Below are 24,145 nucleotides of genomic sequence, written 5' to 3' on the forward strand. Positions count from 1 at the left end.
ACAGACCTTCATTATGTCAGAAACTGTCCAGAGCAGGATAGGTTTGCTATGGGGATTTGCTTCTGCAAACAGACAGAGGTGTCAGCAGAGAGCACTGTTGTCAGACAGCGGGTGTCGGGAGTCCACACCTGAGGCTGGGGCCCTCGATCCCCGGGATCGGGGTCCCAGGAGCAGAGTTGGCGGCGGCGATGGCAGGCAGATTCTCAGAGTGCAGCAGCAGAAGGTAAGGCTGACCTCCTGCTGTTGCTTAGCAACAACCCCCAGCATACACAAAAGTGCATGCTCGGAGTTGTTGTTATGAAACACCAGAAAGTACTACTACAACTCCCAGCATGCCCTTTGGTAGTTTGTTCATGCTGGGGGTTGTAGTTATGCAACAGCTGGAGGCACATTTTTATGTCTCCAGCTGTTGCATAACTACATCCCCCAGTATGCACAGACAGCCAAAGGGCATGCTGGGAGTTGCAGTAGTGTGCCTCTAGCTGTTGCATAACTACAAGTCCCAACATGCCCTTTGGCTGTCCGTGCATGCTGAGAGGCACATTGATTGCGAAACACTGAGTTAAGTAACTATTGGTGTTTTGCAATCAGTGTGCCTCCAGCTGTTGCATAACTAAACCCCCAGCATGCACGGACAGCCAAAGGGCATGCAGGGAGTTGCAGTTTACCACCCCCCCCCCCCCCCCCATGTGAATGTACAGGGTACATTCACATGGGCGGGGGTTTACAGTCAATTTTCCGCTGCAGCACAAACTCCCAGCTGGAGACTCGCTGTAAATCCCCGCCCGTGTGAATGTACCCTAAAAACACTACACTACACAAAATTAAAAGTAAAACACTTCATATACATATACCCCTACACAGTTCGCCACAAATAAAAAATGGAGCCTCCAGCTGTTGCAAAACAACAACTCCTGGAGCAACAGCTGGAGGCACCCTGTTTGGGAAACACTGCCGTATGGTAATTTTGGGATCGGACTGTAATTAATTCTTGCATCCAGGTCCGTCCCTCTGCAAATCCCTAATTTAGGCCTCAAATGCGAATGGCGCTCTCTTACTTCGGAGCTCTGTCGTATTTCAAGGCAACAATTTAGTGCCACATATGGGGTATTTCCATACTCGAGAGAAACCGTCTAACAAATTTTGGGGGGCTTTTTCTCCTTTTACCCCTTATGAAAAGGTAAAGTTGGGGTCTACACTTGTATGTTATTGTAAAAAAAGATATTTTTTACACTAACATGCTGGTGTTGCCCCATACAAAAAGACCCTCCAAAATTTGTAACACAATTTCTCCTGATTACGAAAATACCCATTATGTGGGCGTAAAATGTTCTTTGGGCGCACAACAGGGCTCATGAGTGAGAGCGCACTATGTACATTTGAGGCCTAAATTGGTGATTTGCACAGGGGTGGCTGATTTTACAGCAGTTCACATGTGACCCCATTTTGGAAACGAGACCCCTCTCGGAACGTAACAAAGGGTATAGTGAGCCTTAACACCCCATAGGTGTTTGACGATTTTCGTTAACGTTTAAATTTTTCACTAAAATGCTGTTGTTACCCACATTTTTTAATTTTCATAAGGGAAAATACGAAAAAAGCCCCCCAAAATTTTTAACTCCATTTCTTCAGAGTAAGAACATACCCCATATGTGGATGTTAAGCCATTGGGCTTTTGGAGAGAAAATTTGTCATGAATTGAAGGCCAAGTGTGTTTACAAAGCCCCTAAGGTGCCAGAACAATAGAACAATGCCCCCCCCCCCACAGGTGACCCTATTTTGGAAACTACACCCCTCATGTAATGTAATAATGGGTACAGTGAGCATTTACGCCCCACAGGTGTCTGACAGATGATTGGAACAGTGGTCCGTGAAAATGAAAAATGTAATTTTTCATTTGCTCAGCCCACTGTTCCAAACATCTGTCAAATGCCAGTGGGGTGTAAATACTCACTGCACCCCTTATTAAATTCTGTAAGGGGTATAGTTTCCAAAATGGGGTCACATGTGGGGGGGGGGGGGGTCAACTGTGTTGTGGCACCATGGGGCTTTGTAAATCCACATGGCCCTTGACTACCATTCCAAACAAATTCTCTCTCCAAAAGCTCAATGGCACTCCTCCTCTTCTCAGCATTGTAGTTCGACCACAGAGTAATTTACATCCACATGTGGGGTATTTCCATACTCAGAATGAATGGGGTTACAAATTGTGGGGGGCACTTTCTCCTATTACCCCTTGTAAAAATAAAAAATTTGGGGAAAAAACAGCATATTAGGGAGAAAAAAATAAATTTTCATCTACACATCCGAATTTAATGAAAAGTCGTCAAACACCTGTGGGGTGTTAAGGCTCACTGTACCCCTTGTTACATTCCTTGAGGGGTGTAGTTTCCAAAATAGTATGCCATGTGTTTTTTTTTTAATTGCTGTTCTGGCACCATAGGGGCTTCCTAAATGCGACATGCCCCCCCCCAAAAAAAAAAATCTGAAAAATCTGCTTTCCAAAAGCCAAATGTGACTTCTCTTCTGAGCATTGTAATGCACCAGCAGAGCACTTGATGTTCACACATGGGGTAATTCCATACTAGAAATGGGGTTAAACATTTTGAGGGAAATTTTCTCCTATTGCCCCTTGTAAAAATTTAAAATTTGGGTAAAAAACTGCATTTTAGTGAAAAAAAAATTAATTTACACATCCGACTTTAACCAAAAGTCTTCAAACACCTGTGGGATGTTAAGGCTCACTATAACCCTTGTTAAATTCCATGTTCCTCGGGGGATGTAGTTTCCAAAATAGTATGCCATGTGGGTTTATTTTGCTGTTCTGGCACCATAGGGGCTTCCTAAATGCGACATGCCCCCCAAAAACCATTTCAGCAAAATTGACTCTCCAAAATCCCATGGTCGCTCCTTCGCTTCTGAGCCCTCTAGTGCACACGCTGAACACTTGACATACACACATGAGGTATTTCCTTACTCGAGAGAAATTAGGTTACAAATTTTACCTCTGATAAATATTCATAAAATGGGCACTTTATATCAATGAACTGCAGCGGCTTTTGCGGTGCCAGAGACTGCTGCCGCCACCCGCTTCTCTCCCCCTGCCTGTCCTGGGGTCCTCCTGAGTCCAACTACCGCAGCTGCCCCCCTTGCCTATCCTCTGCCCAGAGACCGCCGCCGCCCGCTTCTCTCCCCCTGACGATCTTTATTTAGTCCAACCAACCACCGCCGCTGCCCCATCGCCTCCCCCACCCACGGTTTTATAATTACCTGTTCCCAGGGTCCGCATTACTTCTGGCTTCTGCGGCGTCTTGAGCTGTCAATGTGCGCACTGACGGTGACGTCGCGTTGAGGACGTCACTCGTCATTGCGCAGTGCACAACGTAACGCAGGACACCGCAGGAGCCAGAAGTAGTGCAGACCCCGGGCCGCGGGAACAAGTAATTATAAAACCGGGGATGGGGAGGTAATGGGGCAGCAGCAGCGACGGCGCGGTGCGGTTGGCGTGGGGCGGGGGGCGGTGCATTATCGGATTATCAGCAGATACCGATAATGTCCAAAATCGTGAATTTCGGCCGATAATATCGGCCAAACCGATAATTGGTCGATCCCTAATGCCAACATAAAGTAGACATATTGTATTAGTGAATCAATATATAATTTATTTGGAATGTCCATTTTGCTTACAAGCAGAAAGTTTCAAAGTTAGAAAAATGCTAAATTTTCTAAATTTTCATGAAATTTGGGGATTTTTTTTTACCAAGGAAGGATGCAAGTAACAACGAAAATTTACCAGTATGTTAAAGTGGAATATGTCACGAAAAACCATACTCGGAATAAGAGTAAAAGGTAAAAGCATCCCAGAGTTATTAATGCATAAAGCGACAGCGGTCAGAATTGCATAAAAGGACTGAGTATTCCAGGCCAAAACTTTTTTTTTATATATCAACTGGCTCCAGAAAGTTAAACAGATTTGTAAATTACTTCTATTAAAAAATCTTAATCCTTCCAATAGTTATTAGCTTCTGAAGTTGAGTTGTTGTTTTCTGTCTAACTGCTCTCTGATGACTCATGTCCCGGGAGCTGTGCAGTTCCTATGGGGATATTCTCCCATCATGCACAGCTCCCTGGACGTGACATCATCATTGAGCAGTTAGACAGAAATCTTGAGAAGCTAATAACTAATGGAAGGATTAAGATTTTTTTTTTTAATAGAAGTAATTTACAAATCTGTTGAACTTTCCGGAGCCAGTTGATATATATAAAAAAAAGGTTTTGCCTGGAATACCCCCTTTAACCCCTTAAGGACGCAGGACGTAAATGTACGTCCTGGTGAGGTGGTACTTAACGCACCAGGACGTACATTTACGTCCTAAGCATAACCGCGGGCATCGGAGCGATGCCCGTGTCATGCGCGGCTGATCCCGGCTGCTAATCGCAGCCAGGGACCCGCCGGCAATGGCCGACGCCCGCGATCTCGCGGGCGTCCGCCATTAACCCCTCAGGTGCCGGGATCAATACAGATCCCGGCATCTGCGGCGGTTCGCGATTTAAATGAATGATCGGATCGCCCGCAGCGCTGCTGCGGGGATCCAATCATTCATAACGCCGCACGGAGGTCCCCTCACCTTCCTCCGTGCGGCTCCCGGCATCTCCTGCTCTGGTCTGTGATCGAGCAGACCAGAGCAGGAGATGACCGATAATACTGATCTGTTCTATGTCCTATACATAGAACAGATCAGTATTAGCAATCATGGTATTGCTATGAATAGTCCCCTATGGGGACTATTCAAGTGTAAAAAAAAATGTAAAAAAATGTAAAGGTAAAAGTAAAAAAAAAGTGAAAAATCCCCTCCCCCAATAAAAAAGTAAAACGTCCGTTTTTTCCTATTTTACCCCCAAAAAGCGTAAAAAACATTTTTTATAGACATATTTGGTATCGCCGCGTGCGTAAATGTCCGAACTATTAAAATAAAATCTTAATGATCCCGTACGGTGAACGGCGTGAACGAAAAAAAATAAAAAAAGTCCAAAATTCCTACTTTTTTAATACATTTTATTAAAAAAAAAATTATAAAAAATGTATTAAAAGTTTTTTATATGCAAATGTGGTATAAAAAAAAAGTACAGATCATGGCGCAAAAAATGATCCCCATACCGCCACTTATACGGAAAAATAAAAAAGTTAGAGGTCATCAAAATAAAGGGATTATAAACGTACTAATTTGGTTAAAAAGTTTGTGATTTTTTTTAAGCGCAACAATAATATAAAAGTATATAATAATGGGTATCATTTTAATCGTATTGACCCTCAGAATAAAGAACACACGTCACTTTTACCATAAATTGTACGGCGTGAAAACAAAACCTTCCAAAATTAGCAAAATTGCGTTTTTCGTTTTAATTTCCCCACAAAAATAGTGTTTTTTGGTTGCGCCATACATTTTATGATATAATGAGTTATGTCATTACAAAGGACAACTGGTTGCGCAAAAAACAAGCCCCATACTAGTCTGTGGATGAAAATATAAAAGAGTTATGATTTTTAGAAGGCGAGGAGGAAAAAATGAAAACGTAAAAATTTAATTGTCTGTGTCCTTAAGGCCAAAATGGGCTGAGTCCTTAAGGGGTTAACCCCTTAAGGACATAGGGCGTATCCATACGCCCCCGTTTCCAAGTCCTTAAGGACCGAGGGCGTATGGATACGCCCTGAGCATTTCCGGCCCCCGCCACTAGCCGGAGGGGAGCCGGGGCCGGATGCCTGCTGAAATCGTTCAGCAGGCATCCCGGCATATCGCCCAGGGGGGTCATTATGTCCCCCCATGTCGGCGATTGCCGCAGATCGCTGGACAATTCAGTCCAGCGATCTGCGGCTGATTCCGGGTCAATCGGGTGTCCAGTGACCCGATGACCCGGAATTACTGGCTGATCGGGGCCATCAGAGACGGGATGTTGGGATCGGGGCCCCAGGAGCGACGGTGGCGGCGAGGGACTGACCTGTGCGGCAGCATCGTGGAGCAGCAGCAGGAGGTGAGTGACAGCCTCCTGCTGTTGCTTAGCAACAGCTCCCAGCATGCAAAAAGGGCATGCTGGGAGCTGTAGTTATGCAACAGCAGGAGGCAGACCACCACAACTACCAGCATGCCCTCATGGGCATACTGTGACTTGTAGTTTTGCAACAGCTGGAGGCACATTCTTTCTATGGAAAAGTGTACCTTCAGCTGTTGTATAACTACAACTCCCAGCTTGCACAATCAGCTAAAGTGCATGCTGGGAGTTGTAGTGGTGCATCTGGTGGTTGCATAACTACAACTCCCAGCATGCCCGTTGGCTGTCGGTGACTGCTGAGAGTTGTAGTTTTGCAACAGCTGAAGGCACACTGAGTTAAATAGCAAACCAGTGTGTCTCCAGCTGTTGCATTACTACAATCCCCAGCATCCCCAGCCAATGTAGTATGCCTCCGGCTGTTGCATAACTACAGGACCCAGCATGCCCTTATGCATGCTGGGGGTTGTAGCTTTTGCAACAGCTGAAGGCACACTGGTTGCAAAACACTGAGTTTGTTACCAAACTCGGTGTTTCACAACCTGTGTGTCTCCAGCTGTTGCAAAACTACAACTCCCAGCAAGCACTGATAGACCGTACATGCTGGGAGTTGTAGTTTTGCAACAGCTGGAGGTATTTCCCCTCCCCCACCGTGTGAACGTACAGGGTACACTCACTTGGGCGGAGGATTAAAGTAAGTATCCGGCTGCAAGTTTGAGTTGCGGCAAATTTTCTGCCGCTGCTCAAACTGCCAGCGAGAAACTACTGTGAACCCCCCGCCCGTGCGACTGTACCATAAAAACACTACACTAACACAAAATAAAATAAAAAGTAAAAAACACTACATATACACATACTCCTACACAGCCCCCCTCCCCAATAAAAATTAAAAACGTCTGGTACGCCACTGTTTCCAAAACGGAGCCTCCAGCGGTTGCAAAACTACAACTCCCAGCATCCACTGATAGACCGTACATGCTGGGAGTTGTAGTTTTGCAACAGCTGGATGTTTCCCCCCCCCCAATGTGAACGTACAGGGTACACTCACATGGGCGGAGGATTACAGTAAGTATCCGGCTGCAAGTTTGAGTTGCGGCAAATTTTCTGCTGCAGCTCAAGCTGCCAGCGAGAAACTACTGTGAACCCCCCGCCCGTGCGACTGTACCCTAAAAACACTACACTACACTAACACAAAATAAAAAGTAAAAAACACTACATATACACATACCCCTACACAGCCCCCCTCCCCAATAAAAATGAAAAACGTCTGGTACGCCACTGTTTCCAGAACGGAGCCTCCAGCTGTTGCAAAACAACTACTCCCAGCATTGCCAGATAGCCACTGACTGTCTAGGCATGCTGGGAGTTTTACAACAGCTGGAGGCACCCTGTTTGGGAATCACTGGCGTAGAATACCCCTATGTCCACCCCTATGCAAGTCCCTAATTTAGGCCTCAAATGCACATTGCGCTCTCACTTTGGAGCCCTGTCGTATTTCAAGGCAACAGTTTAGGGTCACATATGGGGTATCGCCGTACTCGGGAGAAATTGGGCTTCAAATTTTGGGGGGGGGGATTTTCTGCTATTACCCTTTTTAAAAATGTCAAATTTTTTGGGAAAACAAGCATTTTAGGTAAAAAAAATATTTTTTTTTTTACATATACAAAAGTCATGAAACACCTGTGGGGTATAAAGGTTCACTTAACCCCTTGTTACGTTCCCTGAGGGGTCTAGTTTCCAAAATGGTATGCCATGTTTTTTTTTTTTGCTGTCCTGGCACCATAGGGGCTTCCGAAATGCGACATGCCCCCAGAGCAAAATTTGCTTTCAAAAAGCCAAATGTGACTCCTTCTCTTCTGAGACCTGTAGTGCGCCAGCAGAGCAATTTTCACCCCCATATGGGGTGTTTTCTGAATCGGGAGAAATTGGGTTTCAAATTTTGGGGGGTATTTTCTGCTATTACCCTTTTTAAAAATGTAAAATTTTTGGGAAACCAAGCATTTTAGGTAAAAAAAAAATTTTTTTTTTACATATGCAAAAGTCGTGAAACACCTGTAGCGTATTAAGGTTCACTTTACCCCTTTTTACGTTCCCTGAGGGGTCTAGTTTCCAAAATGGTATGCCATGTTTTTTTTTTGCTGTCCTGGCACCATAGGGGCTTCCTAAAGGTGACATGCCCCCCAAAAACCATTTGTCGCTCCTTCCCTTCTGAGCCCTCTACTGCGCCCACTGAACAATTAACATAGACATATGAGGTATGTGCTTACTCGAGAGAAATTGGGTTTCAAATATAAGCAAAAATTTTCTCCTTTTTATCCCTTGCAAAAATTAAAAAATTGGGTCTACAAGAACATGCGAATGTAAAAAATGAAGATTTTGAATTTTCTCCTTCACTTTGCTGCTATTCCTGTGAAACACCTAAAGGGTAAATACACTTACTGAATATCATTTTGAATACTTTTGGGGGTGTAGTTTTTATAATGGGGTCCTTTATGGGGTATTTCTAATATGAAGACCCTTCAAATCCACTTCAAACCTGAACTGGTCCATGAAAAATAGCGAGTTTGAAAATTTTGTGAAAAATTGTAAAATTGCTGCTGAACTTTGAAGCCCTCTGGTGTCTTCCAAAAGTAAAAACTCATAAATTTTATGATGCAAACATAAAGTAGACAAATTGTATATGTGAACCCAAAAAAAAATTATTTTGAATATCCATTTTCCTTACAAGCAGAGAGCTTTAAAGTTAGAAAAATGCAAAATTTTCTTTTTTTTCATCAAATTTGGGGATTTTTCACCAAGAAAGGATGCAAGATACCACAAAATTTTACCACTAAGTTAAAGTAGAATATGTCACGAAAAAACAGTCTCGGAATCAGAATGATAACTAAAAGCATTCCAGAGTTATTAATGTTTAAAGTGACAGTGGTCAGAATTGCAAAAAATGCTCTGGTCCTTAAGGTGAAAAAGGGCTCGGTCCTTAAGGGGTTAAAGTTTAAAAAGAAAATAATTTCCTCTGTAGTATACAGCAGCTGATAAGTACTGGAAGGATTAAGATTTTTAAATAGAAGTCATTTACAAATCTGTTTAACGTTCTGGCACCAGTTGATTTAACCTCTTGGGGACGCAGGCATCCTGGCACATTACCGAGGGGGGTCCTGAGACCCCCCCCCCATATTGAGACTGACAATCTGTGGCGATTCCGGGTCATTCCCAATGACCCAGAAAAGGAGGATGACCAGTGGTGTAATACACCTCCATACTGTCCTGGGAGGTGTCAGTGTTGCCACCCCCCCCCCCCCCCAGGACAGCTGTGATTGGTCGGTTGTAGTGACTGTACCAATTACAGCAGTATGGGGAGGGGGAGGAGCTTGTTGCGCCTTTCTGCCCACCATTTTGTGTTCTGGTGGTTTGCAGGATGGAGCCCCGTGCTGCTTCTCCCCCCTCACAGTGTTAAAAGTGCCCCCTGGCACCCTTTCTGTGTCCCTTGGCACATTGGATTGCAGGGACAGCTTTTGTTAGGCAGGGACAGTTTCTTAGGAGTTAGAAAAAGATCCATCTGTAGGTGTCCGTGGATCCGCAGCCCCTTTAGCTACGTGACCTGGGCCCTAAAGAGTCACTGCGGTCTGCCCCCAGCGTTTTTTTTTTTTTTTTTTGCACCAGTTAGGCGGTCTGTGCCACCAGTAGCAGGCCTGTGCTGTGTGCACGGACTGTACCTGTGTGTGCGGCCTGCCCCACCACTGTCAGTGATTTATCACAGATCAGCTTTTTTTTTGGTTCAGGAGGGTGCTTTTTTGGGGTTTTGGCGTTTTTTATTTTTTCTTCGTTTTTTTGTGTCAGGGTCTGTGTATGTGCCACCAGCCACTGTTCTTGGCTGAGTGGCCGAACCCCCCACTGACTTCTGCGCCCCCTGCTGTCACCAAACGCAAATCAGTGTGCACACCACTTATTGGTAAACCCTTTTTTTTTTTTTTGGAGCAGGGCTTTTTGCGCTAGAAGTCTTTTTTATTTTTTAAATAAACTTTTGTTTTCTTTATTTTTGGTTTAGTTTTATTTTACATTTTTATATTTTTGTTCAATTTGGTTGTGGGTTAGGGAGGTTTAGGGCGGGTTAGGGTAGGGCAGGTAGTCAAGCACCCTGTGCCCCATGCTGGTATGAGTCCCGCTAGCGCTCATACTAGTCAAGCCCCCCCAAGCCAAGTTCACTGGTGCTTGGTACCAGTGAACTTATCTGGACTGAGCCCAACAGTTTGTCGCCGCAAACCGGGGCTCCTTCTTTAACTAGGCCCGGTGGAGGGTTCCCTGTCGACGCAGCCGAAATGAGGACCTTTTGGGGCCTCATGCTGCATATGGGCCTAGTTAAAAACCGAAGGTCAGGCAATACTGGAGTGGGGACTTCCTCTACCAGACCCTGCCCTACAGGCCGTTCAGAAATGTTTGCATTAAGGTGATAATGAGGCATGTCCCCCATTATTCAGGGCCAAATGTTGGGAGGCCTATGTCCCTGGAAGGGAGGTCGCTATTGATGAGTCTTTCATCAGCTTTAAGGGGAGACTCAGCTTCTGGCAATACATCCCATCCAAGCGGGCGTGGTATGGCGTGAAGATGTATAAACTTTGCAAGAGTACCTCAGGGTACACTTGCAAGTTTATAGTGTATGAGGGACGAGATTCCCGTACTGAACCCCCAGAATGTCCCCCCACTCTGGGTGTTAGCGGGAAAGTCGTTTGGGGCCTTTTGCACCCATTGCTAGATAAGGGTTACCACTTTTATGTGGATAACTTTTATACTACTATCCCTCTCTTCACATCCCTCACCGCCAGATCCACAGTCAATTGTGGGAGAGTCCGGGAGAATCAAAGAGGCCTTCCAACTTATCCCCTGCAGACTCCTATCCCTTGGGGTTAGTCCCGTGTCTTTTCCCAGGAAAACCTGTTTCTGGTCAGATAAGGTAGAAGGACAAGAGGGATGTCCTTATGCTCACCACAATTCATGGGAACGGCAGCACCTCTGTCCCTGTTCACGGATCTCTGGCACACCACACATACATGGTTGATTTGAGCATACATTCCAGAGGGGGGCATGCCAGACTCATCTTGAGTCTTCTCTAAAATCCAACAGACCACCAAACATTTTAGACAGTCGATCCTACCAAAATCGGTGGGTTTGACTGGCTTTAACGTGTATGGCCAGTTAACGTGGTACTCCACTGGAAAACATTTTCTTTTAAATCAACTGGCGCCAGAAAGTTAAACAGATTTGTAAATTACTTCTATTAAAAAAATCTTAATCCTTCCAGTACGTATCAGCTGCTGTATGTTCCAATGGAAATTTGTTTCTTTTTGAATTTCCTTTCTGTGTGACTACAATTCTCTCTGCTGACACTCTTTTTTATTATAAAAGTACAAAACACAAAACAAGTTCATTTCACTGTAACAAAATTAACAAAACTGAACATAAAAACAAACTATCCGTCTCAAAATAACAACTTAAACCTTCCTAACCGGCCAGCCCAGATAAACCAAAAATAAATGAATAAATAAATCATTACCTACTATAGTCCAACACACACACACACACATACCTAATGAACATAAATAAAGCTTTCCTCGCTTGGATCAAAAACTAAAAATATCCAAACTAGGAAACATAACCACACTCCCCCCCCCCCCCCCCCCCCCAAAAACAAAAATATGGCTAGCTGCCTTAACAAAAATAATCCAACTTGGATAACAAAATATATATATATATACCCACAAACAAAAACTAATCCACACTGGGACACAAACATAAATGTATTGTACTCTTAACACTATACTATAATAACTGAAAACTGGTCCGACTGCCTTTCTCTCAAAATAATTATGACATTATATAAATAATAAAACTTCAATAAATAAAAAAAAATAATAATAAAAAATACAAAAAAAATTCCCACTATACATAAAACCATACAGAATGTACATAACAAAAAAAACAAAACAAAAAAAATTTTTAACTCAATAACACAGAAAAACAACCTATACTAAACTATCCCACCACCCCCTCTGGACATGGGTCAGAGTCCATAGGTCACAGTTTTTGTCCACAACTGACCCATACCAGACCCCCAAAATAGTACCCACTGCAACAGTCCAGTCCTGGGTACACACCACCACCACCCCCCCCAAAAAAGAAACCCCACCCAACCAAAAATACACCCCTACCCACCTAATGTAAACAGAACAATATATACAAAACAATATATACATACTCTACAACAAAGCAATATTAACAGTACAATACACCAAAACCACAAGGCCCAAGTTTGGTTGCCTGCAAGCCCTTTACAATCCATCCATAGAAAACAAAACAAAAGGCTAAGGTGACATGCATAGCCCCCCACCAGGAAGAAGGATGGCAATCCTGATAAAATTAAATTTAAATTCCTCTCCCTATCAACCTCTAACCCTATCACTATCCCTTCATGAAACTGACCCTATACTCACCCTAAGATATATACACTATCCCTGGCCAAAATAAGGTACTTCACCTTAAGGGCCTAGTACCTAGGGCACATCAAAAGAAAAACCTCTCCATAGGAGAGAAGCCCTACTGGTACCAAGACTGCCATACTCCAAAGACCTAATCTTCCCGAGGTCACCAGTGATGTTCCTACAGACCTCCACCTCGGAGAGGACTTTCTGTTGGGTAGATACTAAGCACCGTGCATTCCACGTGTAGTACCTAACCACTAAACTAACTAAGAATAAAGTGCCCCGGTCTCGGCCACCCAGGGACCTGAATGCCCCATAAGCCCACTCCGGATAGGTAAGGCCGGCAAGTTGACTCCAGTTGATGGAAGCGCCCACCCGGTTGTAAACCCCTATATTAAAGGGACAATGAAGCAGGAAGTGGTCCATGCTTTCCAGCGTGTCCCCGCACTCTTCTCGGGGACATCCCCGGTCATCAGAGTTCCTACACTTCAGGTTGTCCCTTACATATAGCTTCCCCTGAAAGCAGCGCCAGGCCAAGTCCCAAAACTTCTGGGGGATCCTTTTCATGTTCAAAAGATACAACCCCACCCTCAGATCCTGACCTGGGCAGTCCCTGAGCGCCAGAGGCTTCTGGAAGTGGGTCAACAGAACCCGTTTGTCAAGGAACTGCCTTGACTGGGTCCTGATCTCCCACACTCCCAGACCCCACCGGCGTATCGCCTTCAGAGTCGGGGTAGCGTAAGCCGGAAGATATCCATGGGGTGTACGGAGGTCCTTCACTCGCCCTCCTCTCTCCCATTCCTGGAAGAAAGGCCGAAACCATTCCCTGCAGGAGAGTACCCACGGAGAAGCCCTCTCTGACCAGAGGTTTGCGATGTTGGCTTTCAAGAAGGTGTTCGTAAAGAACACCACAGGGTTTACCATAGATAAACCCCCTAGTCTCCTCGTGCGGTACGTAACCTCCCTCTTGACTAGGTTCATCCTGTTCCCCCATAACAGTTGGAAAAACAGGCTGTAGATCCTAGTGTAGTAAGCTTCTGGCAAGATACATACACTGCCCAGATAGATAAACAAGGGGAGCAGGTATGATTTGATCAGGTGTACCCTTTCCCTGAGGGTCATAGACCAACCCTTCCACTGGTCCACCTTCTGAGCGGCATCCTGGAGCTTACCATCCCAGTTTTTGGTGGGATAATCATCTTGGCCGAATGTGATGCCTAAGACTTTTGCTGACTCTTGGGGCCCTGGAAGGGTGTCCGGGAGATCAAACGTGGGGTCTCCCCCTCCCAGCCAGAGACTCTCACACTTATCCCGGTTGATCTTAGACCCGGATGCCTCCGAGTAGCGGTCCACCTCCGACATCACCACATCGACCTCCTCTCTTGAGGAGACGAAAATAGTGACATCGTCAGCGTACGCCACCACTCTCTGGGCGACATCAAGCTCCGCCAGACTCATCCCGACTCCCGCCAACGGCCCACAATCTACCCTCCGGACGAAGGGATCGATTGCGAACAAAAAGCGGGCTCAGAGGACAACCCTGACGGACTCCGGACCCCACCACAAAAGAGCGGCCAGACCAACCGTTCACCAGCGGGAAACTCTCTGCCCCTGCATACAAGATCTTAAGCCAATTAACAAAAGTAGTTGGTAAGCCATATCTCAGGAGGACGGACCATAGGTACTCGTGGTTCACCCGATCAAATGCTTTGGCCTGATCCAAGGACAGCAAGTACCCCTTCCAGAGACCTGCACTACTCCGCTCCACTGCCTCCCTGACACTAAGGACAGCACTTAAGGTGCTTCGGCCTGGAAAAGAGCAGTGCTGAGCCCCCGAAAGGAGCCGGGGTGCAAACTTCACCAGCCGATTAAACAATATCTTAGCCAGAAGCTTCCTGTCCGTATTGAGAAGCGCTATGGGTCTCCAATTCTCAATACGGCTAGGATCTTTACCCTTTGACAGAAGAATCAGGGCTGACCTCCTTATTGACTTCGGCAGAGTGCCCGAGGAGAGACACTCATTGAATACCTCAGTCAAGAGGGGAGCTAAAGACTCCTTAAAGGTCCTGTACCACTCGGATGTTAAGCCATCCGGACCTGGCGACTTCTTAGGGGCAAGCCCCTCGATCGCCATTCTCACTTCCTCTTCCCTGATTTCTTCTGCCAAAACATCAAGAGAGGGGTCTACTCCTGGCTCAGGAATGGTTTCAGTCAGGAAAACCGACATCCTGTCTCGATCTAGATCCTTCCTTCCCAAGAGGTGCGAGTAGAAGGATCTGACAACCTCCAAGATCCCTGATCTGGACCGATTCAGAGATCCTGTACTATCAATCAGTCCTGAAATGACTTTACTACTCACTGACATCTTACAGTTTCTGTAAGGGTCGGGCGAGCGGTACTTCCCAAAATCCCTCTCAAAAACCAAAGATGCGTGCCTATCGTACTGACACCTCATCAGCAAGGACTTCACTCTGGAGATATCCTCTCGGCTACCTCCAGTCGAGACAAGAAGCTCGAGTTTCCTCCTCAGACCCTGATACAAGCGGTACATGTTCAGAGACCTGAGGCTCGAGAGCTGGCGGAAGAACCCCGCAACCCGCTTCTTGAATATCTCCCACCACTCTGACTTACTACTACATAGGCCCAGTAAAGGTACCTGGCTCTGAAGAAAATCCTCAAAGGACTGTCTTACTTCCGCTTCCTCCAGGAGGGACGAATTCAGCTTCCAATAACCTTTTCCCATCCGGGGGGTCTCTGAAACATTCAGGGAAAACAAAATCATACAGTGATCGGAGAACTCCACCTCAACCACGGACACTACGGAAGAGACAGCTTCCTCCTTTAAATAAAACCTATCTATCCTAGACCTGCGACTACCTTGATGATAGGTGAAACCCGCGTGGCCCGAGGGGCTCCGGATGTGGGCGTCCTCTAGGCGAGCTTCTCTAGCTATGCTAATCAGTGCCACACTATCGCAAGTCAGCGGACCATTGGAGCCTCTCCTATCTTGGGACCTCGTGACATTATTGAAGTCCCCTCCAAAGATCACTTGCCGACTCGTAAAAAGAAAGGGCTTAATCCTCATAAAGAGATCTTTACGGCCCCGCGTAGATGTTAATGAGTCGGAGCTCCTGCCCCTTCATGAAGACATCTAAGATCGGGCACCTCCCCATTTCTAATTCAATAACCCGTCGGCATTCAACAGGAGCGGTAAAAAGGACCGCCACCCCACTATACGGCTCAGCCGCAAGAGACCAGTGGGAGGGACCGCGCCTCCACTCTCTTCTGGCTTTTACCAGAGAGGCTAGATCTGACAGCCTGGTCTCCTGTAAAAGGAAAATGTCGGCTTCAACACGGCCGAGAAAATCAAAGGCTGCGAATCTAGCCGTATCCGACTTTATACTGGCACAGTTAATAGATGCCAGCGTCAATGGGGTGAGTGCCGCCATACAGGGTGATTAAATTAGACGGCCACACCCTTTACTTTCTCTTTCCCTTCTTTTTTGCCCCCTCATCCCCCGAAGAAGGCGAGAGGGCAGGACCACTCTTGGATCTTTTTTTACACTCAGATTGATCCATATGGTCCCCGTCTCTGTCCGGCTCCGGTCTAGCCCTGCCCTCTGAGGAAGGTGCCTCAACAGGACAGGGCCCAGTTCCCCCCAGAGGCTCCTTCTCCCTAGGCACCCCGTCCTCACCTTCCCCCTCCAAGGAGGGGGAGGAGATGGTATCGAGGACGAGGTATCGGTTTGACAGGTCAATCAGAGGGGGGGCAGTCAGGCTTCCGTTTTGGACCTGGCCCGTAGTACAAGGAACTTCAGAGGGCTCTGACCTCTTCTTTCTCCCTTTCCTTTTGCCCTTATCTTTCTTTTTGGGCCTCACCCCACTTTCCTCATCCACACTTTCATAGTGGGAGGAATCGGAAGGGTCGGCCATATTGCCTTTCTCTCTGTGAAGTCTCCTGATCTCCTCATCCAGCACGTTCTCTTCTAGAGCTTCAGCGGTTACAGGGCCAGCTTCAGGAGCAGGGGCTGAAGCTACCCCCGTCACCTGGGCACTCTCCAGCTCCCTACTCCTTCTACGATTTTCCTCCCGCCTTAGTTTGGCAGGGCCTTTTTTCCTCCTCACTAGCCCTGGTGTGCCCCCATCCCTGCCCGTACCCTCCCCAGCCGAGGCAACTTCGCAGCTCTCCTCAGCCGGAACGGCCGCCGCACGGGCGAAGGCACTAGGACAACGGCTAAAAGGGTGCCCGAGGACACCACACAGGTGGCACCGGATCTGCCTACAGGATGCGGCCAGATGACCCACCCCACCACACAAAGCGCAGACCTGCACAGTACAGGCTGCGCTAAAGTGGGTGGGGCTGCCACACCTGTGACAGACCTTGGGTTGCCCCTGGTAGAAGACCTGGATCCTATCGCATCCAAGGAAGGCGGCTGACGGAATGTGGGCAACTGTACTCCCTGAACGCTTGAGTTTGACGGAAAACGTCCAGGCCCCGGACCAGATCCCGTGCTCATCCAAGTTTTTCTTGGGCATATCCGTCACATCCCCATACCGTCCAAGCCAGGTCATAATGTCATAACAAGAAAGTGACTCGTTACGGGTCAAAACGGTAACTTTCTTGACAGAGTTCTGACGGGAAATCGCCTTGACGGCAAAATCCCGCCAGCCGGGCTCGTTCTTTGCCACTTCGTAGTTTGACCAGAAGAGTTCGAGACCCTCTGGCCGTACGAAACTGACATCAAACTCGGATGAACCGTAGGGGTGAATGAGGGCAAAGATGTCACTTGCCCTGAATTCCATCTGAAGGAGGAGCTCAACCACTTTAGAGCGAGGTGGGCACGCATCGACCTGTCGCCCCTGCGTAGAGCCTCCAGGAGGCGCTGTTGCAAGTGGCCTCCAGAGCCGGACAGAGACGGGGACCCCCCTGAACCCCCGGCAGTGACATTGGCATAGCTCCTAGAAGCAGTCACTACCGGGGGGGCAGCCAGACCAGACCCAGACCCAGAACCGTTAGTACAGCCACTCACACCACTACTCCCATCTTTATTCCCATTCATACCCGACTTTCCACTCTTACCACTACTAGTCCCACCATCATTCACTCCACTTACACTCCCACATGCACTCCTCTCATCCACAACACTACTACACTCAGCATTCTCACATCCTCCACTTATTACCTGCCTAACAGATTCTGGGCTGGCTGGGACTTGTAGTATAGCTGGTTTAATAATGTTCTTTGCTGTCTTAGCTGTTGCTGGGGTTGACGCCAAGGGCTCCTTCTCCATGGGCGATGTCCCTTCTGGAGTCTGGAGCTGCCCCCCCGGACGCACCCCAGCTCCGCCCCCATCGTGCCAGCTGTGCCCGTCCGCACGGGCTCTGCAGCAGACTCTGACGCCCGGACACTCCCCTCCCTCACAGAGGAGTGCCCCGCAGCGCCCACAGAACATATAGTACTCGGAGGACCGCCCCCCGAGCACCTGGACCCACCATTCTCTGCCAACGGCGCCTGGACACTCCCCCCCCTCACAGGGGAGTGCCCCGCAGCGCCGGTAATGCCCACAGCACTCGGGGAACCGCCCCCCGAGCACGCGGCGGCATAGCTTGCCTCGCCACTTCCCACCATGAGCCCATCCTGCCCCTCCCTACCGGCAGGATGGGTGGGCTTCACATCTATTGCGCCTACAGCCTTTTCAGACGCCATGCTGTACCCCCCTTGCTGGCCCCGGTCCATGACAGGAACGGGGTCTGGCAGTTTGGGGGGCCCAGCAGCCTGAACCAACTTCACAGCTGGCCCAGACTGCATGAATGAATGAAAAACAAAAGATACCGTTTCCTGAACTTTCTGCTTCTTCCTTTTCTTCACTACATCATTCTTGCCAAGATCTTCACCAAAGGCAAAATCCTCAAAGCGGGTAGGTGACTCCTGCTGCACAATAGCTCTCAGCAAACCCCCACTAGCTGCGTCCTCTTCACAGCTATCCTCCATCTCCCCATCACTGGAAGGTAACGCCACTTGATAGGGCTCTGGGTAGCTATCTTGGGGGGGCTGGGGGTCACATGCACCAGGGGCAGCATCCCCCTCACTCTCCACAGCTTCACCTGACTCTCCATCACCTTCCTCCTCTCCATCTTCCTCCTCACTGCTGTCCTCATGGCTGTCTGCACATGCATGCGGGTTTTTAAATCTTTCATTGTTAGTAAGTTTTTCCTTAAAGAACCCTGCATCCTCAGCAATGTTCCTTCTGGCCTCCTCCACCTCAGCCACCTTTGCCTTAAGAGCCCGCACCTGAGCAGTAAACTTCTGCCTCTTACCTGCAGAGGCATTGTCTGCCTGGTAGCGTGAAAACTTCAGGTCTTCCCTCAGGCTCCTAAGTTTTCTTCCCAACTCTTCATACTCTGCCATCTTGGATTGGATCCGTGACCCATACATCTCCAGAGACTCCCTTGGACCCCGTACCCCCCATTGCTGGGGTTCAGGGGTAGCAGAAGGTCCGCTGTTCTTGGCTGTAGCCTTGCGTCCTTCGGGTTTGGACGGGGGAGCGGGCTCCGCATTTCTGCGGGCCCTGCTGGAACGCCTCACCCCGACCTTGGAACCGGCTGTAGATGCTATCTTCCCCCCTCTCGCCAGCCGGGAACGAGAGGTAGAAGCCCGAGACTCCCTTGGCTCCATGCAGGAAAGCTCTCCCCAGGGGCCTGCCACACCCCTGGGAAGGCAGGTGAAAAACGCTGCTTCTCTCTGTGTGGAAGTCTGGAGCTCAAAGGAGACACACCCGACAGCTTCACACACTGAAACTGCTGTGTTCACAGGATGTGCTCTCTGCTTACACCTCTGTCTATGTCAGGACAGGTCCAGAGTAGGAGCAAATCCCCATAGCAAAACTATCCTGCTCTGGACAGTTCCTGATATGGACAGAGGTGTCAGTAGAGAGCACTGTGGACAGACTGAAAAGAATTCAGAAAGGAATACAACTTCCTCTGGAACACACAGCAGCAGATAAGTACCAGAAGGATTAAGATTTTTTTATAGGAGTAATTTACAAATCTGTTTAAGTTTCTGGCACCAGTTGATTTAAAAAAATGTTTTCCAGCGGAGTAACCCTTTAAGGTCTACAGGATTCAAAGAATAGCGGTGGGATCTAGCAGATCTTCATGGCTTCTGTTATAGATGGAAGCAGTGAAGTAAGGGAGAACGCAATCTAAGCCTTCATGTACACCAAAAGGGTCTTTTCAGGTAGTTCTGTTTTTCATTAGGTAACCATAAAGCTGAAACTGACCTGGCATTTCTGGAACTCGGTTAAGGGTCACTGTGTAGTCATCCTTAAAAACTTTCTCCAAAATATATCCAAGTATGTCCGCACAGGAACGCCAGTAAGCCTGAAACCCAGAACACCATTATTAATGCAAATAAATTGGTTTACTGCTGGATCCGTGTTACATTTTTTTTCCATACGTTTACGATGAGGGATGCAATTATATATATATATATATATATATATATATATATATATATAGGACATGTCTATATTGTGAAATCATGTACCCCAACCAAGTTTTCATGACCCCCTTACTCGGCCTCAGCCACACAAAGATATCAATGACTACAGCACAGATGGAACAGAGTCAGGAGAATACACAGTGATTTAGGTGACTTACAGAAAGGGCCAGACTGGGACCAAAAATAAGCCCGGGCATTTTAAAATAAGCGTCCCATTTTTATGGGTGGGGTCCGACTGATGGGACCTCCACCAATCCCCTTTGTTCAAGTGGCTCTCCAGATGTTGGGAAGCTGCAACTCCCATCGTGTCTGAAGAGCCTCAGGATTTATGGGAGTTGTAGTTTTGCAACAGCTGGAGAGACACAGATTGGAGTATAGTGTCATCCATCATAACTACAGAACTTACAACTGACTACAGCTCTGATGGGACAGTCAGGAGAAAACACAATGATATCAGTGACTACAGCTCTGATGGGACACTCAGGAGAATACACAATGGGGGAGATTTATCAAAACCTGTCCAGAGGAAAAGTTGCTGAGTTGCTCATAGCAACCAATCAGATTGTTTCTTTCATATTTAACAAGGCCTCTGCAAAATGAAATAAGCAATCTGAATACATTTTTCCTCTGGACAGGTTTTAATAATTCTCCCCCAATGAAATCAGTGACTACAGCTCTGATGGGACAGTCAGGAGAATACACAATATCAGTGACCTGAGTGACGTCTTCGCTGTTGTCTTTCCTTTTCTTCCTCATCTGGTCCAGATGTCAAGACTTCTTCCAGTTATATCTTCTCTGCATAGTCTATCGCCCGGACATCATTGGTTCCTTAATTTGTCAGCAGATCCTCATCCTCTGTATGAAGAAAATAATCATTAGATTTCTGCCAAATACTGTACCCCCTTGAATATAATACTGCCAAATACTGTACCCCTGAATATAATACTGCCAGCCAATGTACCTCCTGAATATAACCCTGCCAGGCACTGCACCCTCTAAATATATTATTGCCACACACCGTACCCCCTGAATATACTACTGCCACACACTGTACCCCTGAATATAATACTGCCACCCACTGTACACCCTGAATATAATACTGCCATACACTGTATCCCTGAATATAAAACTGTCACACACCGGGCCCATGAAGATAATACTAGCCACACACCGGGCCCCTGAATATAATACTAGGCACACACTGAACTCTCTCAATATAATACTGTTACACACTGTACCCCTAAACACAATACTGCCACACACTGTACCCTCTAAATATATTATTGCCACACACTGTACCCCCTGAATATAATAATGCTATATGCTGTACTCTGGATATAATATAAATCTTCCTCCCGATTCCTTGGTTCCACCCTCTTTCCCCCAAGACTTGTAAGTCCTCTTCATGCTCCCCTGAACTCCCCCCTACACCCCTAAGTCCTTTCCCATGTAAATAACATCACTCTCCTACCACCAACATATAGTCCCATGTAAATAACATCACTCCTATACTACCAATATACAGTCCCATGTAAATAACATCACTCCTATACCACCAACATACAGTCCCATGTAAATAACATCACTCCCCTACCACCAATATACAGTCCCATGTAAATAACATCACTCCTATGCCACAAATATACAGTCCCATGTAAATAACATCACTCCCCTACCACCAACATACACTCCCATGTAAATAATGTCACTCCCCTACCACCAACATACAGTCCCATGTAAATAACATCACTCCCCTACCACAAACATACAGTCCCATGTAAATAACATCACTCCCCTACCACCAACATACAGTCCCATGTAAATTACATCACTCGTATACCACCAACATACAGTCCCATGTAAATAACATCACTCCTATACCACCAACATACAGTCCCATGTAAATAACATCACTCCCCTACCACCAACATACAGTCCCATGTAAATAACATCCCTCCTATACCACCAACATACAGTCCCATGTAAATAACATCACTCCCCTACCACAAACATACAGTCCCATGTAAATAACATCACTCCCCTACCACCAACATACAGTCCCATGTAAATTACATCACTCGTATACCACCAACATACAGTCTCATGTAAATAACATCACTCCTATACCACCAACAAACAGTCCCATGTAAATAACATCACTCCTATACCACCAACATACAGTCCCATGTAAATAACATCACTCCCCCACCACCAACATACAGTCCCATGTAAATAACATCACTCCCCTACCACCAACATACAGTCCCATGTAAATAACATCCCTCCCCTACCACCAACATACAGTCCCATGTAAATAACATCCCTCCTATACCACCAACATACAGTCCCATGTAAATAACATCCCTCCTATACAACCAATATACAGTCCCATGTAAATAACATCACTCCCCTAACACCAACATACAGTCCCATGTAAATAATGTCCCTCCCCTACCACCAACATACAGTCCCATGTAAATAATATCACTCCCCCACCACCAACATACAGTCCCATGTAAATAACATCACTCCTATACCACCAATATACAGTCCCATGTAAATAAAATAACATCTCTCCTATACCACCAACATACAGTCCCATGTAAATAACATCCCTCCTATACAACCAATATACAGTTCCATGTAAATAACATCACTCCCCTAACACCAACATACAGTCCCATGTAAATAATGTCACTCCCCGTCCACCAACATACAGTCCCATGTAAATAATATCACTCCCCCACCACCAACATACAGTCCCATGTAAATAACATCACTCCTATACCACCAATATACAGTCCCATGTAAATAACATCACGCCAATGCTTGTCTCCATTCCTACGGGAGGTTCCTGTTGCTTTTTCATGGCAAGAATAATGGGGGAGATTTCTCCACCCTTGTGCAGAGGAACAATAGAGCAGTCGCCCATAGCAACCAATCACATTTCAGCTTTCATTTTTCAGAGGCTGATTGGTTGCTATGGGCGACTGCTCCAGTGTTCCTCCAGCACACCCGGAAAGCCCTTCAGCTGTTGCAAAACTACAACTCTCAGCATGCCCAAGCAGCCATTGGTTGTGTGGGCATGCTGGGAGTGGTACTTTTGCAACATCTGGAGATCTGGTGTACTGGTTTGTTAGAGGAAGGCATTTTGTATAGTGAAAGCCCCCCCTCCCCTCAACTTTACACCACATCCCAAGCCCCCCTCCTCCTCATCATCATTACACCTCCCACCCCGCTCCAGTCCAGCTCTACTGACCTTCCTGAAGCGGAGCGGTGCTGCGGGGTGAAGCTGGAGAGTCTGCTGCTCCTGTCACTGACAGCTGCCAGGGATAGATCTCGCGGGGTCAGAGGCTGTGACAGGTCACGTGCCTGCACTGCTCTCATCAGCCCTCTGCCTGTCCGTATGACCCTGCTGCAGCAACAGGGCCTGGTTTTAAAAAAGTGATGGCAGCGGCGGGCCAGGGACCTGTTGCTGCAGCATATAGTATAGGGAAGTGGCAGGGGGGGGCCCTGGCTATGGGGCCCGGTCACGATTGCAACCCTTGCAACCTCTATAGCTACGCCACTGTTCAGGGATCAGTACACAGGGTTCTAAGGGTAACCCTGAAGACAAGAGAAGCTGAAGAGCGGATTGGTGGGGATAAAGTACTGATTTATTTTTTATTCATTTGATCTAGAGACTAAATAAATTTGGGGGAGACTCATGGGGGAGACTGAATCAATCTTGGGGTCTCTGAAGCAATTTAGGGTCTCATGAGAAAGAGTTTGCATTATTTTAGGGGTCACCTCTGTAGTTGGAATTAATTTAGGGTTCTCCTTAGAAGCCTGAATTAATTCAGGGGTCTCATCAGGAGTCCAAATTAATTTAGAGGTCTCCTCAGGAATCTGAATTAATTCAGATGTCACCTCAGGAATCTGAATTAATTCAGGGGTCGTCTCAGGAATCTGAATTAATTCAGGGGTCACCTCAGGAATCTGAATTAATTCAGGGGCCGCCTCAGGAATCTGAATTAATTCAGGGGTTTCCTCAGGAATCTGAATTAGTTCAGGGTTGCATTATGTTGAATTAATTCAGGAGTCATCTCAGGAATTAGAATTAATTCAGGGGTTTCCTCAGGAATCT

At 46.9% G+C, this 24,145-nt stretch overlaps 1 protein-coding gene across 2 annotated transcripts in view; it reads right to left on the minus strand.

Moving 5' to 3' along the window:
• The window catches only part of LOC130277345 (immunoglobulin superfamily member 1-like), an 83,084-nt gene extending 60,141 nt beyond the window's left edge, over nucleotides 1–22,943 (minus strand). For both annotated transcript variants that reach the window (XM_056528019.1, XM_056527982.1), the window contains exons 1-3: nucleotides 22,808–22,943; nucleotides 20,734–20,874; nucleotides 19,799–19,898 (exon numbers count right to left, since the gene is read on the minus strand). The gene's annotated coding sequence lies outside the window, so the exon portion shown is untranslated. The remainder of the gene's footprint in view (nucleotides 1–19,798; nucleotides 19,899–20,733; nucleotides 20,875–22,807) is intronic.
• Nucleotides 22,944–24,145: the final 1,202 nt, after the last annotated feature.

The sequence above is a fragment of the Hyla sarda genome, chromosome 1, assembly GCF_029499605.1.
Source record: "Hyla sarda isolate aHylSar1 chromosome 1, aHylSar1.hap1, whole genome shotgun sequence".
NCBI classification, from domain to species: Eukaryota; Metazoa; Chordata; class Amphibia; order Anura; family Hylidae; genus Hyla; species Hyla sarda.